Below are 17554 nucleotides of genomic sequence, written 5' to 3'. Positions count from 1 at the left end.
TTTCAGGAATAGTAGTGGAAATATGAGAAATAATTTACACAAAGGACCAGAATTTAAGGCTTTGGGAGATGTATTTGTACTCCTTATAATGACCAATATATGAGAGAAATAAAATGAACAGGATGTTGTGGAGTTTCTGAAACCAATTCCTCACTACTGATTTAAATAACCAAATGCTTTCATTATGTGCTCTATCATGCAGGATTAATATCATACCTAAGAAATTTCACACTTTTATTGACATAATTTTCCTAGAAAATGTTAACCTTCTCAGCCTTTGTTGTAATATTTCTAATATCTTATTATTAGTCTCATTAATAAGATAGTGAAGCATTTTGCCAGCCTGTCATGAAACAATTTATCTACAGCTTAATAACATTTCTAATGAATTAAGTTTGTTCGTCTTAATATGTATAACATTTAAAAGGAACTTACAAATCAAATAGTACTAAAATCCTCCAGCATACATCCTTATTTTTATTATGCAGAAAATTCAATTATTGCAGATAATTTTAAAGGATTATATTATCAAAAAGAACAAGTGTTTTTCAGTGTTTAAAATGCTTATTGCCTTAATATTATGATTTGTCCATGTGCTATTCAAAATAAATGCTAATCACTTGGATATATGACATTTCATTATGAGTTTTGCTAGTAATTAATTGCAATCCAGTTACTTGAAATATGTTTATTGTCAAATTTTGTCAAGTCTTCTAAATTATAAGTGAGCAAACTGGTCTTTCAGTGAATTTTAGTTTTCAAATAAATATCTCCCCTTGCAAAGTGGAATGTTCTAGTCGAATCCCCATACAATTTTATTTTGTGTTTCTCTTTTCTACATTAGTGAAAGCAGATAGAATATTGCATTGATTTATTTTCATACCAAACCAATAATATATCTTTGATATATTTGAACAATCTACTTTATTACTAGATATGATTCATCAATTCTATTTTTTTGCTTTATGTATTATTTTTCTGCAAACTCATCCATCTATAGTTATTTTAAATTAATTTTTATTGGAGTATAGTTTCTTTACAATGTTGTATTAGTTTCTCATGTACAGGAAAATGAATGAGCTATACATACACATATAATTCCTCTTTTTTGGATTTCCTTTCCATTTAGGTCACCATAGAGCATGGAGTACCTTCCCTGTGCTATACAGTATTTTCTCATTAGTTATCTATTTTATACATAGTATCAATAGTGTATATGTGTAAATCCCAATCGTCCAATTCATCCCATCCCCCACCTTCCTCCTTGGTAACTATATGTTTGTTCTATACATCTGTGTCTGTAATTTTGCTTTGTAAATAAGGTAATCTTTAAGATTTTTCTAGATTCCGCATACATATGTTAATATATGTATGTTTGTTTTTCTCTTTCCTACTTCACTCTGTATGACAGACTCTAGTTCCATCCACGTCTCTGCAAATGACTTAGTTTTGTTCTTTTTTATGGCTGAATAATATTCCATTCTATATATGTACCATATCTTCTTTATCCATTCCTCTGTTGATGGACATTTAGGTTGCTTCCATGTCCTGGTTATTGTAAATAGTGCCGCTTTGAATATTGGGATGCATGTGTCTTATTGAATTATGGTTTTCTCAGGGAATATGCCAAGTAGTGGGATTCCTGGGTCATATGGTAGTTCTATTTTTAGTTTTTTAAGGGAGCTCCATACCGTTTTCCATAATGGCTGTATTAATATATATTCCCAACAACAGTGTAAGAGGGTTCCCTTTTCTCCACACCCTCTCCAGCATTTGTTGTTTGTACGTTTTTTGATGGTGGCCTTTCTGACTGGTGTGAGGTGATACTTCATTGTGGCTTTGATTTATATTTCTTGAATAACTAGTGATGCTGAGCATCTTTTCATGTGTTTGTTAGCCATCTATTTGCAGCAAGATGAGGCTACTCTTCATTGTGGTGCATGGACTTCTTATTGAGGTGACTTCTCTTGTTGCAGAGCATGGTCTCTAGGCAGGTGGGCTTCAGTAGTTAGTGTATAGGAATGCAAGAGGTTTCTGTGTAGTCATTTTGTTTCCTGTGACTTTACTAAATTCATTTATTACCTCTAGTAGTTTTCTCATGACATCTTTAGGATTTTCTATATATAGTATCATGCCATCTACCAAAAGTGACAGTTTTACTTCTCTTTTTCCAAATTGGATTCCGTTTATTTCTTTTTATTCTCTGATTGCCAAGGGTAAGACTTCCAAAACTGTGTTAATAATAGCGGCGAGAGTGGACACCCTTGTCTTGTTCCTGATTTTAGAGGAAATGCTTTTAGGTTTCACCATTGAGAATGATGTTTGTTGTGGATTTGTAACACATGGCCTTTATTATATTGAGGGAGGTTCCCTCTATGCCCACTCTCTGGAGAGCTTTTATCATAAAAGTGTGTTGAATTTTGTCAAAAGATTTTTCTGCATCTATTGAGATGATCATATGGTTTTTATTCTTCAGTTTGTTAATATGGTGTATCACACTGAATGATTTGCTTATATTGAAAAATCCTTGCATCCCTGGGATAAATCCCACCAGATCATGCTGTATGATCATTTAAAAATGTTATTGGATTAGGTTTGCTAATATTTTGTTGAGGATTTTTGTGTCTATGTTCATTAGTGATATTGGCCTCTAATTTTGTTTTTTTGTGGTATCTTTTCTGGTTTTGGTATTAGGGTGATGGTGGCCTCATAGAATTAACTTGGGTGTGTTCCACACTCTGCAACTTTTTGGCAGAGTTTGAAAAAGATAGGTGTTAACTCTTCTATAAATGTTTGGTAGAGTTCACCTGTGAAGTCATCTCATCCTGGAGTTTTGCTTGTTGGAAGATTTTAAATCACAGTTTCAAATTCATTACTTGTGTTTGGTCTGTTCATATTTTCTATTTCTTCCTGGTTCAGTCTTGGAAGTTTGTACTTTTCTAAGAATTTGTCCATTTCTTCCATGTTGTCCATATTATTGGCATATATTTGCTTGCAGTAGTCTCTAATGATACTTTGTATTTCTGTGGTGTCAGTTGTAACTTTTCCTTTTAATTCTAATTTTATTGATTTGAGTAATCTCCCATTTTTTCTTGATGAGTCTGGCTAAAGTTTTATTGATTTTGTTTATCTCCCAAGGGACAACCTTTTAGTTTCATTGATCTTTGCTATTGTTTTCTTTATTTCCATTTCATTTATTTCTGCTGTAATCTTAAGAATTATTTCCTTATATTAACTTTGGGTTGTGTTTGTTTTTTTTCTCTAGTTGCTTTAGGTGTAAAGTTATGTTGTTTGTTTGAGATTTTTCTTGTTTCATGAGGTAGGAATGTATTGCTATAAACTTCCCTCTTAGAACTGCTTTTGCTGCATCCCATAGGTTTTGGATTATTGTGTTTTTGTTGTCAGTTGTCTCTAGGTATTTTTTGATGTCCTCTTTGATTTCTTCAGTGATCTCTTGGTTATTTAGTAACATATGGTTTAGCCTTCATGTGTTTGTTTTTTATATTTTGTTTTTCCTGTAATTGATTTCTAATCTCATAGAACTGTGGTCGGAAAATATGCTTGATATGATTTCCATTTTCTTAAATTTCCCAAGGCCTGATTTCTGACCCAATATGTGATCTATCCTGGAGAATGTTCCGTGTGTCCTTGAGAAGAAAGTGTATTTTGATGCTTTTGGATGGAATGTCCTATAAATATCAATTAGGGCTATCTGTTCTAATGTGTCATTTAATGCTTTTTTTTTCTTATTAATTTTCTGTCTAGATGATCTATCCATTGGTGTAAGTGGAGTGTTAAAGTTCCCCACTATTACTGTGTTGCTGTTTTTTTCCCTTTTTATGGCTGTTAGCATTTGCCTTATGTATTGCCGTGCTCCTATGTTGGGTTCATAAATATTTACAATTGTTATATCTTCTTCTTGGACTGATCCCTTGATCATTATTTAGTGTCCTCTTTGTCTCTTGTAATAGCCTTTATTTTAAAGTCTATTTTGTCTGATACAAGAATTGCTACTCCAGCTTTCTTTTGGTTACCATTTTCATGGAATATCTTTTTCCATCCCTTCACTTTCAGTCTTTATGTGTCCCTAGGTCTGCAGTGGGTCTCCTGTAGACAGCATATATATGGGTCTTCTTTTGTATCTATTTGACCAGTCCATGTATTTTGGTTGGAGCATTTAATGCACTTACATTTAAGGGAATTATTGATACGTGTCTTCCTATTGCCATTTTCTTAATTGTTTTGGGTTTGTTTTTGTAGGTTTTCTTCCTTTCCTCTTTTGTTCTCTTCTCTTGTGTTTCCTGCTTAGAGAAGTTCCTTTAGCAATTGTAAAACTGGTTTGGTAGTGCCTAATTCTCTTACCTTTTGCTTGTCTGTAAATCTTTTGATTTCTCCATTGAATGAGATCCTTGCTGGGCAGAGTAATTTTGATTGTAGGTTTTTCCCTTTCATCACTTTAAATACGTCCTGCCACTCCCTTGTGGCCTGCAGATTATCTGCTGAAAAATCAGCTGATAACCTTATGGGAATTCCCTTGTACGTTTTTTGTTGTTTTTCCATTGCTACTTTTAATATTTTTTTCTTTTTATTTAATATTTGTTAGTTTGAATAATATTTGTCTTGGTGTGGTTCTCCTTGGGTTTATCCTGTATGGGACTCTCTACACTTCCTGGACTTGATTGACTATTTCCTTTCCCATGTCAGACAAGTTCTCAACTATAATCTCTTCAAATATATTCTCAGACTGTTTCTCTTCTTCTGCTGTGACCCCTATAATTCAAATGTTGGTGCATTTAATCTTGTCCCAGATATCTCTGAGACTGTCTTAATTTCTTTTCATTCTTTCTTCTTTATTCTGCTCTGTGTCAGTTATTTCCAACATTCTATCTTCCAGCTCACTTATCCTTTCTTCTGCCTCAATTGTTCTGTTATTGATTTTTTCTAGTGTATTTTTCATTTCAGTTATTGCGCTGTTTATCACTGTTTTTTTGTTCTTTCGTTCTTCTCAGTCCTTGTTAAACATTTCTTGTGTCTTCTTGAAGCATGCCTTCATTCTTTTTCTGAGATCTTGGATCATCTTTACTATCATTACTCTGAATTCGTTTTCAGGTAGATTGCCTGTTTACTCTTCATTTATTTGGTCTTGTGGGATTTTACCTAGCTCCTTCAACTTCAACTTATTTCTCTGTCATCTCATTTTGTTTAACTTACTGTGTTTATGGTCCCCTTTCCACAGGCTGCAGGGTTGTAGTTCCTCTTGCTTCTGTTGTCTGCTCCCTTTTGAGTGAGATTGGTCCAGGAGCTTGTGTCAGCTTCCTGGTGGGAGGGACTGGTGCCTGTGCTCTGATGTGTGGAGCTGAGTCTTTTCCCTCTAATGTGCCAGGCCACATCAGGGGGTGTGTTTTAGGATGTTTGTGAGCTTAGTACAACTTTAAGCAGTCTGTCTGCTGATGTGTAGGTGTGTGTTCCTGTCTTGCTGGTTGTTTGGTGTGAGGTCTCCAGCACTGTAGCCTGTAGGCAGTTGGGTGGAGCTGGGTCTTGGTATCAAGATAGATACCTCTGGGAGAGTGCATGCTGATTAATATTCCCTGGGCCCAGGAATTCTCTGTTGGTCCAGAATCCTAGACGTGGCATTCCCACCCCAAAGGCCCAGGCCCAACCCTTGTTTGGGGAACCAAGAGCCCACAAGCCGAACAGCACTGCCGGAGAAAAAAGAAAGAAATGAAAGATAAAAAGAAAAAGAAAACAAACAAACATACAAAATCCAAGACAAATGGTAAAAACCAAAACAAACAACAACAACAACACACACGCAAAAAAACCCAAAACAAACACATAAAAATGATCAAAAAATAAAAAAATAAACAAAGAATAAAAACAAGAAGAAACACAAAATAGTAAGAAAGTAAATAAAAATAGAAAAATAAAAAAGGTGTATTTTAAAAAGTTAAAGTGAAAAAATGAAAAATAATAAAACAACACCACCAACAACTGAACAAAACAAAACAAAACAAAAATAATAGTAATAGAAATATTTTCCTGGGGCCTCCTCTGTCTGTTTCCTTGTTCCCACAGTGAGCAACAGCCAACCCCCACCTCCTCAGCAGGCCCTCAAATACCTCTAGGTAGACCTGTGGATCTTCTGTGGGCACTGTGGGGGCAGCTCAGACTCTGACCTTTCCCAACTCATGCCAGTACTTGCGCCCAAAGTCCACTGCTGCAAAATTTGGACTGGTATCAGTTGTGGGAACACTTGTGTATTCATATGTTCCATGGACACAGGATTTACCAAGCCAATCACAGGATTTAATCTGTGGCTTGTGCAGCTGCATGGAGAGATTTCCTTTCCTCTGCCTTAGTTGTACCACCCCTGGGGCTCAGCTTTTATTTTGGCCCCACCTCTGCATGTGGGCCACCCTCAGCCATCTGTTCCCCGCCCAGGTGAGAGGGAGCAAAAGCAGCAGCTGACTGGGATACACTTATTCACTCAGGTCAGAGAGGGATATGGTGGCCACAACTGGGGTGTGCATGAATTGCCTGCAGCATCATAGACCAGCAGGCAGTTGCAAGAGACTGGGGTGCGCTCACTCTGGTGGGAGTCCTACCCAGTGCCTACGAAGGCAGGGCCTGGCATGTGGGGGTGGTGGTGGCCCCACCCCTTGCCTACCACTCAACAATGGCATCTCATTTCCTAGGTAGACCTCATTTCCTCTAGGGGCCACGGAGCCCCTCACTCCTGTCCCCTCTGTTGTATCTGTGCAGCCAACAGCTGTCCTCTCCCTGGATCTGGTCTCTTTACCCTCTGCTTTAGCACTCAGCCCCCATCAGCACTGGCAGATTCCCATCTCAGGCAGGGGAACCCAGGGCTGATTCCCAAGGAGGCTTTGGGATGTGTTGTGCTCATTACCCTGGAGCCTACACGAGTGGAGGAGGCCTTGGCTTCAGGGGTGGGTGAGCCTGCTCAGGTGAGTGCCCCTCCCAGTACCTGCAGAGGCCAAAGAAGCCGGCCGGTGGGAGAAGGGTTTGCAATGGCGGCCCTGCCCCTTGCACGCCCCTCAACAATGACGCCTTGCTTGTTTGGTGTCCCGGGCTTTTTTCTCAAACATTCCCAGTTGTGGAGCTCCTTACTCCTCTCCCATCAGGTTGTCTTTTCACAGCCAACAGCTGTCCCCTCCCTGGATCCGTACTCCAAACACCACTTTTTAGCACCCATCCTCCTTCTGCAACAGGAGACACATTACTCAGGCTGAGGTCTGCATAGCTGCAGCACAGACCATACACTCAGTTCTTACTTTGTTCTGCCTTCCATAGACTGTCCACTGCTTTCTCCTTTGATCCCCTGAAGGTCCCTTTCTGTCCCAGCTGATTTTCCCACTGTGAGGGGGTTTTCTGAATGCAGGGGTCTCTGCTCACTTTCAGCTTCCCACCAGGGTTGCTGGTCCCTTTTTTGATTCCTTTTTCTTTTTCTCTTTCTTTTGTGAGGGGATTTTTCTTGTCCTTTTAGGTGTCTGAAGTCTTCCACTAATGTTCAGCATGTGCTCTGTGAGAATTGTTCCATTTGTAGATGTATTCTTGATGTACTTGTGAGGAGAGAAGAATTCTGCATCCTCCTATTCCACCTTCTTGACTCCTCCCCCATCAATTCTACTGAAAACTCAGAATGTGGTTTTAAACATTCATTCATTTGACAAATACTTATTGAGTACTTACATTGTTCCTGGCACTAGTCTAGATGCTGGTGATTTACCAGTGAACAACAACAACAACAGATTCCTATCCTTATAGCACTCAAGATCTAGTTGGAAGAAGAGTGATACAGGGAGACAATCAAAAACCATAAATATAAAAAATACCACTTGTATATTGACTAATTTAAAAACTCACTTTTACCAACTCTGCCTAATGCACTGGTGTCAAGACTGGTAACAAGAAAGAGCTCTGATGTATTTGCATGATTAACTTTCACAAAGCCCCTTTACTTTATCCATAAATGTCCTAGTAGTTGAAGCAATGGTAAAATTTAGTTTAGCATTTTACTATTAAGCAGTAGTCATTGAATATTGGAAAGATGGTTTGGGGGATCATTTCACAGAAAAAACAATTATATCTGTTCTTTTAACCATTATTTGATCATGTAAAATAATGAGAACCAACATTTAAATATATTTTTCTCTACACACAGTAAGTTGACATATATAGATACAGAAGTAATATTGACAGTTTAATTTGACAGTTTAGTTTAACTAAACTAGAAGAATTTCATTTTAACAAATTCAATGGGCCATAAAGATTATTGTTACATTAAATGTTATTTTAATGGTGAATTACCATTAGTGTCCAAAGGGAAATGTTGTTTACAATTTCAGAAAAAAAAAAAAACTTGTGAATGTTAATGGAATCATTATTCAATACTTAACGCTCTTTCACATTTCCTCCCATTCTGGCTTTATTCTATTCATCCAGTGCCTCTTGGATTCCAGGTCTCAATTACCAACAATTTTTTTTAATAAATTCTATAAATCTTAAAAACACTTTACAATTCTGGGAAATATGGTCTTAACATAAAAGATAAATGCAAAAACAGCAATGTCTTGTTATATAGACCTTTACATCTCCATGGGCAGGTGCTAGATGAAACCATCTGTTATACAGGATTTGAGGTTTAATAGATGTCACCGTCACCAAATCAACAAAGCATTATGATTAAGCATGTTGACCTGCTACAACATGGAAATAGCCTCATTATAACAAACAAGATGTTATAATGATGACTATTTAGATATGATTCTCCTGTAAAAGTATTTCCTATTCTACTGTTTGCTTGCCACTCAAATGGATGTAGATGTATTCTATAAACTGGTCACCAGTTTACAGAAATACTTTCAAATATCCTTTAGCAATGTAATGCCTTAAATTGGCCTCAGGCTAAGTATATGAAATATCTTATTTCATTTTCAGTTGAAGATGATTTCATCTTTACTTTTCCTCCCCCAGTATTGGGAGGATACTGCTCCGGACACATGGTTTTAAATACACTCATTGCATGTCTAAGAAAAACTTTATTTGGATTGATTTCTACTATATCTGCCTGTCATGTGGGTTTCTTAAAACAGTTGATATTATTAACATGACAATTCATTATTTTTTCTTAAATAAATATATCGATTGAGTCCTTACATGGCATTAAGGAAGAAAAAGTCATTTTGTGGTAGCAAATATGTACATTTCCAAACCTTCCACTTACAATTTTGGGATTGCTACATTATTTTTCCCAAGCTGTAAACATTCTCAGTGCAAAACAACTAAAAATATAACTCCAATGATGTTAACAATTTACATTTGAACCATGTTAATAATTATAGTAACACTAATATTAGTACGGTTTATATTAATTTATTTTTCTCTGTGTCATATCCAGTTATTTCAGAGGGCCATTTTTTTATATGCAGACACATTCTACTAACCAGAATTGAGTTCTATACAATTATGTGGCTACAATTTTTGTTCTTGCAAGTACACATGTGTGTGTATATGTGTGCACTGTCAGAGAATGATCTCTGGAATCCATTGGAGCACAGTTGTTCAATAACATAATTTATAGCTGCTTATGAAATAAATGCAGCAACTGTAAACAGAGAGCAGATTGGCTAATAAACCACAAATATGTGTTGTGCAAACAAAATTCTACAGATGTCTGGCATTATAGTATCTTAGTTAAAGCACTTTGGGTATATATGAAAGACTTATTTATGTATGAAATTAAATGGTGCATTTTCCTTGCAAGCAGCCTGCATTTCTGCACATATGTAGGTGTGTCTTTCTAAGTTAAGTAGAAATAAGTGTGCTTAAATAAATGTATGGGAGTGCCCATGAGCGCAGTGACTCTCTACCACAATTTTTTAAAAGGAAGTTTCTTTTTGTAAATAACAGAAAGCGATGTGTTTATGAAGGCTGCTGATATAAAAGTAAGTTGATAGTCAGCTAACATATCAATTAGTTGACTTGAAGTTATGTTTGTAACAATACAGAGACTTTTATTTGAAAATCTACATTAAAATGGAAACAGATGATAAAGTCTTATCATTGGGTTAGAAGCTCGCATTATGCATTCGAAATAAATGTAAATATCCAAAATTATTTCATGTAATATTTATTACATGCCTCTGCACAATGTAATATTAAATTTTCTGTTGTTGGCATAAAATGTAAGGCGATCAGACAGTATAAGAATATTATTCTGATAACTGAGTACACGTGGGAACTATTGTAAACAGGATTTCAGTGTGTAATATGGTATAAGTCTTTGTGAGGGCCTCAATTTTTATTGAATTCACAGAAGGTGATTTTCCTTATTAAATACTGAAGGAAGGGGGGATCTCCAGAGGATTCAAACCTTTTAAAATATCTTCATGATAATCTTATTTCTGTCTAGTCTATAGGTCCTAGAAGACTGAGAAAAAGAGAGTAAGCACTCCTGAAAATTTGCCAAATGTACAATAAAGGCAAGCTCTAAAAAATGTTTTGTTTCTTTAGCGGAAAAACAATTTTGCATTTAAACATGCAGTACTAGTCTGTTAAAATATAATAACCTGAAAAATCTTTGAATCTCTATAAGATTAATATAATTAACCTATCAGTATGCTATGTTCATCTGTGCTTATAAAACTTAAAATGTAAAAGTAAATGATTAATGGAAAATGAGAAATGTCCATAGTTGGGTCTCAGCATAATCATGATTTTTTAACCAAGGTAAAACATTTAAATGTTTTCTCTCATTAATTCCTAATAAAGATATCTCCTGCCTCCCAAAAATATTTTTCCTCACCCAAAATATTAATTTTATAAGTAATATAGAGTTAACAGACTTTTTTTTCTGTCTTCTTTTGGCTTAACACTGTTACTCTTCACTCAGTCATTGAACACTGCATCAAAATTTTAATGTTTTACTGAAAGCAAGTTTCCAAAAGCTGTTTAATCAAACTGATATGTTTTTCATTACTTTAGAAAACATGCAGACTGTCTAAAAGTCTGTTAATGCCTTTGAAAATGAGAGAAGAATTTTCAGTAAAATCTTTTCTGCTGGTAGTCTAAAAATCAATTTAATTAAAAGTTTATTTATTAAGTGCCTGCTATGTACATAACATTAATTTAGTACATTTCTCAATATAAGTTAAATTGTGTTTAACAATAAAGAAATATTTTTAGTCTTATAGTCAATGAGCTATGATGGGATTTAGAGTTGGTAACTTGGATCTATGCATGTATATGTGTTTATGTTAGCAAAGCAATAGTACATTTTGTACAAAGACAGATCCAAATGCACTTAAATCTGTAGAGTTAAAATAACATTTTTATTAAATGTATCAACAGACACAAGACTTTTTCAAACTTGAATATCTATTGTAATTTACAGGATAATTTTTAACCTGTCAGCATTAGCCTTAGTAAGAATTCAAGAGATATAGTCACATAAAAACATATACCCTTGTTTTAATTTTAAATTCATTCAAGGTACAATGGATTGTTTTAAAGCAGAAACTGAATATTCATCTATGAAAGAAATTAAATAAGAGATTTAGCATTGGTTAAGTAAGTAAAAGATATGGTTGGCTTATGTGACAACCATCCTATTGATTGGCTTTTGGTCATTTCATTCTTTTATTCATGCATGTTTTCATTTACTCATAGAACAGAGTTATTGAACGCCACTCTGTTCTCAGTGCTATGGTAGATAATACCAATACACCAGTGAAAAATATATGATGTTCTTTCTCTCCTGGAGCTTACAGCTTAGATAAAGAAACAGTTCTTTTCCTATATCAAAAAATATTTATTACTATTCTGATGTATGTTATGAGGAGATCACATTTGGAAGATTACATTATAGTGAAACACAGCAAAACTTAAAAATATAATGTCAAAAAGTTCAGTTTTTAAAGTCACTTACTTTTACTTACTAGCTGAAACTTTTCCCTAGACAAATCTTTTTATAGATTCCAGCTTCCTAAGATATTCTTTATGCTTAATATTTTGTTATTTCCTGGCACTTTCAATCCTTAATCTAAAGTTTCTCACAAAAAAATCAAAATTATTCTTACATTTTTGTGCAAAGGATGTGAAACACTTTGAGAGGAAATACAGTGATAAGACCACAAACTCTAGAGCCTCACAACCTGGGTACAAATCTTGGTACTATATTAGCCTTAGGCAAATTCACCACTCTTTGCCTCAGAATGAAAGTACTATCAGTGTTTTCGTTGTGAGTTATTTTCCTTCCAGTTTTAGAGGTATAATTGACATATAGCACTTTATAAGTTTAAGGTATACTGCATAATGATTTGACTTATCTCTTAACTTTCATATATAACATCCAGCAGTGTTTAGTATATTGATCATGTTTGTATATTACATCTCTAGTACTTATTTATCTTATAACTCAAAGTATGTACCTTTTGAATGCCTTCATCCAATTCCCCCTCTTCCAATGCCTGGCCCCTGGTAACCACAAGTCTAATCTCTTTTACCATGAGTTTGGCTTTTCGTTTGCATGTTTGTTTTGAAATATAATTAACACTGACAGAAAAATAAAAATATTCTTAAGGTGGGAAACAGAATGTAAATTCTCATACAATTGCAATTTGTAAACAAGGATCAGACGAAAGATGTAGGGGTGATGTAGCCAAGAGTGGAATACCTTTATGCTCAATCTATCAGTGCTGTCTTGTTTTAGGTGTTTTTTAAACAGAATGGAACTAGACTGTTAAAAACCCAATCTAAATAGAAAGCCAAGAAATAAACCCACATGTACTTGGTCAATTAACTTATGACAAAGGAACCAAGAATATACAATAGGGAAAGGACAGTTTCTTCAATCGATGGTGTTGGGAATACTGGACAGCAACATAAAAAAAAGGAATGAAACTGGACCACTATAAAATACCATACAAAAATTAACTCAAAATGGGTTAAAAACTTGAATGTAAGACCTGAAACCATGAAACTCCTAAAATAAACATTGGGGGTAAGCTCCTAAACATTGGTCTTGGCAAAGATTATTTTGGATTTGACACCTAAAGCAAAAATACACAAGTGGGACTACATCAAACTAAAAAGCTTTTGTACAGCAAAGTAAAACATCAACAAAATGAAAAAGCAACGTAGAGAATGGAGGAAAATATTTTTAAATAATATATCTGATAAAGGGATTAATATCAAAATATATGGAGAATTCATACAATTTAATAGCAACAAAAATCTGATTTTAAAATGGGCAGAGGAACAGACAAGTTTCCAATGAAGACATACAAATTGCCAACAGGTACATGCAAAGATGCTCAGCATCACTAATCATCAGGGAAATGCGAATCAAAAACCACAATGAGATATCACCTCATACCTAATAGAATGATTATCATCAAAAAGACAAGAGTGAGCAAGTGTTGGAAATGATGTGGAGAAAAGGGAACCTTTGTGCATTGTTGGTGGGAATGTAAATTGTTGCAGCCACTATAGAAAACAGTATGGAGGTTCCTCAAAAAAATAAAAACAGAACTTCCATATGATCCAGCAATTCCACTTCTGGGTATTTATCCAAAGGAAACAAAAGAGATATGTGTAACCCATGTTCACTGAAGCATTATTTACAGTAGCCAATACATGGAAACAACCAAAGTGTCCATTGATTGATGAATGGATAAGGAAGATTTATATATACATATAATGGAATATTATTCAGGCATTAAAAAGAAGGAAATCTTGCCATTTGTGATAGCATGGATCAACGTTGAGGGCATTATATTATGCTAAGGTAAATTAGTCAGACAGAGTAAAACAAATAATATATAATCTCACTTATATTTGGAATCTAAAAAAAATTAAAAATAAAAAGTAAAAGCACCAGGTTCATAGGTACAGAGAACAGATTGGTGGTTGCCAGTGGCAATGGGTGAGGAGTGGGTAATATGGGTGAGAGTGGTCAAAGGGTACAAACTTCCAGTTAAAAGATAGATAAGTCTTAGAGATGCAATATGCAGCCTAGTGATTGTAGTTAACACTGTGTTGTGTATCTGAAAGTCACTGAGAGAGTAGATCTAAACATTCTCATCACAAAAAAAAAACAAATTTGTAACTGCGTGGTGATGGATGTTAATTAAATTATTGTAGTAATCTTTTCCTAATATATACATATATCAAATTTTACATTGTAACCTAAAACTACTACATTACATGTAAATTATATCTCAATAAAAATAAAATAAAATGATTAAAAACTAAATCTGAGTCTCTCTAATAGTTGAATTTTATTGATTTACTCTTATTATAATTCCAGGCCGGCCAGTTAGTGCTTTCTCTTTATTTCATTTTTCCATTTTATTGCCTTATGATGGTATAAATGGGTTTTCTGTATTTCTTTAATGGATTAATATCGTACATTATTTGTCTCTTATTTTAATAATTACCTTTAATATTTTCACTGAAATATTTAAATTTATATTTGTTTTAAAATACTTTTTTCAGTAAAAATTTTTCCCCCAAGACAATTCAATAATTTTGGGAAGCTTTTACTGCTCTATGCCTCTCTCTCCTACTTCTCATGTTGGTATCTTCTAAATTTTATGTCCAGTTTTTATTTAATTTCACATGCCTAAAATCTATAAACTTTAGAGGTGGTGGGATCTTATTTTAGATAATAAGCTGATTGTCCCTGCCCTTTCCTCATTCCCACAAACTGCTCATCATACTTTCAATTATATGCTCTGTGCCCCGTGAGTCTCTGTCCAATCTTCCTTCATTCATAGACTAGCTATACAGATGCCAGTTCTTTGGGCAACCCTAGAGAAATAGGGGCGTTGTACTCATGGATCAACTCTTCCTCCCCAGGTGGAATCTGAGAGCTGGGATTTTTTTTGTCCACTGGCTCTGTGCTGAGCAGGGGAAAGGTCTATGGCATCTATCATTCTAAACCTCCATTTCCATTCTCCCCCAGGCAGCTAGACTCTGCTGGACCCATCAGAACTTCAAGAGAGACAAGACAGAAGCCAGTCTTCTATGGAGCCCCTTCTGAAGGGTTGAGATGCTGGACACATGAACCGAATTCCTCCTTCCCTTGAGAGAAGTTGAGAACTAGGGGGTCTCTTCCTGATCACAAGGCAGGGACTCCAGGAAGAGTGTCCAGAATCTCCATACTTGCTTCGTTGACTCTGCTTTTCATATTCACCTGGGGTGCAGAAGCTTTTCAATTAGTTTTTGTATTTCTCACAATGGGAACTTGTCCATGGATTATTGCTGAATTATTGTATTTGTGGGCAGAAGAAGAGTCCAGGGCTTCCTACTGCGCCATCTTGTTGACATCACTCTTGCCTTTTTCCAGTGTCTTAGGGTGGAAGATTAACCTATTGATTTGAGATCTTTCTTCTTTCTTGACATAAACATTTATTGTTATAAATTTCCCTCCAAGGACTATGTTAGTTGTGTCACACAAGTTTTGGTATGTTCTGTCTCCATTTCATTTATCTCAAAGTATTTTCTGCTTTTCCTTTTGATCTATTCTTTGATCCATTGTTTATTTAGACATGTGTTGTCTAATTTCCACGTCTTCATGAGTTTCCCAAAATTTTCCTGCTACTGATTTCTAATTTTACTCAATTGTTGTTGAAGAACTTTGTATTATTTCTATACTTTTAGGTCTGTTGAAGTTTGTTTTATGCCCTAGCATATTGGGTACCAGGAAACTGCCTCATGTGCACTTGAGAAGAACGTAAATTCTGTTTTGATACTGGGGAGTGTACTATGGATGAATGTTAGGTCTAGTTGGTTTATTAAGTTGACCAAATGTTCTATTTCCCTGATAATACTGTGTCTAGCTCTTCCATTCATAATTGAAATTGGATATTAAAGTCTCCAATTATTATGTTTAATTGAATAGTTCATCCTTTATTTCTGTCAGTTTTGTTTCAGGTAGGTTGGTGGTCTGTTGTGAGGGGCACATACGTTTATAATTGTTGTATAGTTCCTAATTAATTGACATTTTAACATCATAAAATGTCCCTCTCTCTCTCTAGTAAAATTTTTTGCTTTAAAGTTTATTTTGTCTGTTATTAGTATAACAACTTTAGCTTTCCTGTGGTTGCTGTTTGCATGAAATATCTTTTTTGTTCATTCATTTCAATTTACATCTTTGAATCTAAAGTGTGTCTCCTGTAGATCCCACACAATTAGATCATGTTTTTATACAGTGTGCAGTCTCTGTCTTTGAGTAGGACTGTTTAATTCACATGTAATATAATTGGATTAATATCTACATTTTACTTTTTTAATATGAATCATGTCTTTTTCTATTTTTATTTCTCCTTTACTGCTCCCTTTTAAATTAAGTGAATAGTTTCTAGTGCACCATTCTAATTTCTGTAATATCTTTTTGATTGCAGCATTTTAAATTAATTTTTTAATGGTTGCCCTAGAGTTTACCATATGCATTTTAACATATCAGAATTAGCTTCAGATTTATACTCTCATAATTCTAGTGATGTATAGAAATGTTACTACTGCATAATTCTATTCTCTTTTCCTCCTATCATAGTATTATTGTTATACATAGTTTATTTATGAATTTACCACCTGTAGCCATTTCATCAGCTGATAGTTTTGCTCCACCCACTTTCTTTGTGGTGATATTGGCAAGTATATTGCACATATGTGATATTTCTATGTTATAGACTCAACATTATATTATATACATATTATTTTATACAATTAAAAAAATAAGTTATGAGAATAAAGGAGAAAATATGTATTAATACTGAGCTTTTTATAGTTACATTATTAATTTTACGGTTCCTCTTTATTTCTTCATGTTGATTCAATTAAACACGTAGAACCACTTGCTTTCAACCTGAAGAACTTCCATTAGCATTTCTTGTAAAGTGGTTAACAACAAATTCCCTCAGCTTTTTTTTTTTTTTTTTAAATCTGGGAGTATGTTTTTCACCTTCCTTTGTAAAGAAAGCTTTTTTTTTTTTTTGCATAGCTATTTATTTATTTATTTATTTATTTATTGGGGTATAGTTGTTTTACAATGTTGTTTTAGTTTCTACTATAGAGAGAAGTGTAGTTCCCTGTGCTATACAGCAGGTTCTTATTAGTTATCTATTTTATACATATTAGTGTATATATGTCAATCCCAATCCCCCAATTCATCCCAGCTCCCACCACCAACCTCCCACTTTTCCCCCTTGAAGAAAGATTTTTGTATATATGTTTCTTGGGTGACAGTGTTTTTTCTTTGAGCACTTTGACTATTTTAACCCATTGTTTTCTGGCTTTCACTTTTTATACCGAAAATTCAGTTTTTAATCTTATTGGAATTAATTTGTAAGTATATGTTCTTTGTCTTTTGCTGCTTTCAAAATTTTCTCCTTGTCTTTGAGTCTCAGCATATTTTCTATAATATGTCTTTTTGTGGATCTCTTTGTATTTTTCCAACTGGGATTATTTACTTCCTGTATGCATAAATTATTGTTTTTTTAAATAAATTTGGATACTTTTCTGTCATTAT

Source organism: Eschrichtius robustus, chromosome X (genome assembly GCF_028021215.1).
Source record: "Eschrichtius robustus isolate mEscRob2 chromosome X, mEscRob2.pri, whole genome shotgun sequence".
NCBI classification, from domain to species: domain Eukaryota; kingdom Metazoa; phylum Chordata; class Mammalia; order Artiodactyla; family Eschrichtiidae; genus Eschrichtius; species Eschrichtius robustus.
Note: the sequence above shows the minus strand (reverse complement) of the source record.